The following is a 1,528-nucleotide window of genomic DNA, read 5'->3' as shown; positions in this document are numbered from 1 at the left end:
GGCGGCGCGGGGGTCTGCGGGGAGCTTCGCCGCACGAAAGCATCTCCTCTGAGGGGAGCCGGGCTTGTGTAGGAGGCGGGGTGAAGGGACGGCGACTGAGCATGAAGGTCGAGAGGACCGAAGCGGCGAGGCTGAGAAGATTTTCCCTTTGGAAGGAGAAGGAAAAGGAGGGGCAACGGGAAAACGAAAGGCAGCTGAAACGGGTGCACTGGGCGCAGGGCACTGCCAGGGGGTTTAGGCAGGGCGCTGCAAGGAGCCGGCTGTGGGGAAGCGAGGCAGACGCTGGGATTTGCTACCGTAGTCTTGTCAGTGACTGTCCCCAAGGTGTGTTCCTTTGGCATCCCCCTCCTGATTGTTGGGGGATGCCAGTGGATGCATCGTTTAATTTGCGGTAACAAAACTAAACTTGAAGTCAAGAAGATTTAAGCCTTGCTTAAGTTTTCGAGTGCAGACTGTCAGAGCTGGATGATTTCTGTCCTCAGAATGACTGAAAACACTGCAATTTTTGTCGCGTGGAGAACAAGTTTGTGTTTGTCATTAGGGACCTGTCAGGTGAATAGTTAACCAAGTTTTAATATGAGTTTTGATCCACAGTTCAAATCAGTTTATTGAGCATTTGCAAAGAATGGAACGTTGCCCAACATAATTCTGAATTGGTAGATTCGGTGGTTTAGCTGAAAATCATTAGAGGGAAGAGTACCATTTTAATAGTAGGAATACAATCCATAAACTGTAATCACACAGATTTGTACGCCATATAATGCTGATGTATCTTGTTTATTTTAAACCACGTTATTCTGGTGTCAGCCTGATCCATAGTAATTCCATTTTTTATCTGTGATATTCAGAATTTCCTTCTCTTGTTGGTTTTTATCTTTTCCCTTAATTAAACTTGGACTGTGGCTCCTGCTCTGGTGATAAGGCAGCTGCATTGCAACTGCTGCTTCTTTTTGTTTAGCTGTAAGTGGTTTCTTTCTTGGAAGTTGACTTCTTTTAGGTACGGTGTGAGTAACATTTTTACACTCCTTAAGAAAAAAAAAAAAGCAGTTGTTGGGTTTTAGCAGATGATATGATTTAATGCCTTGAGCTTTTGTGTGTGTACCTGGCGTTTTGTTCCAAGTATTAAAAAAAAAAAAACCCCTTTAGAATTGAGAGGATTTATGAAGTTAGACGCAGAATGAGCAGCCATCCCGGCGGCCGGTCCAAATGTCAGATGTGGAATTAAAGTTGTTTAGCGATGCCTCTCAGAAAGTCCAGGAGTGGTCCTCTAGCAAATGATGTTTTAAAACTTTTTTGCTTGGCCAAGAGGTCGCAGCATCGCCGCGAGTTGCACGGTCCCCAGCGAGGTGAGGGGGGAAAAGCCGCTGCGGATGCCTGCAGAGTTTGTTGCCCTTCAGATTAAAAAAAATAACAAAGGGGGTCACTAATTTAAAATAAAACCGCAAACGCTGGAAGCTGCTGAGAGCCAGCCCCAGAAGTTGTTGGCTGCGGGGAGCCGGGCCGTCTCCCGGCGCGGGGCGGTCTGCAA

The sequence above is a fragment of the Aptenodytes forsteri genome, unplaced genomic scaffold (genome assembly GCF_000699145.1).
Source record: "Aptenodytes forsteri isolate BGI_AS27 unplaced genomic scaffold, ASM69914v1 Scaffold26, whole genome shotgun sequence".
NCBI lineage: Eukaryota > Metazoa > Chordata > Aves > Sphenisciformes > Spheniscidae > Aptenodytes > Aptenodytes forsteri.
The sequence above is the reverse complement of the archived record's forward strand: the minus strand, read 5'-3'. Positions refer to the sequence as shown.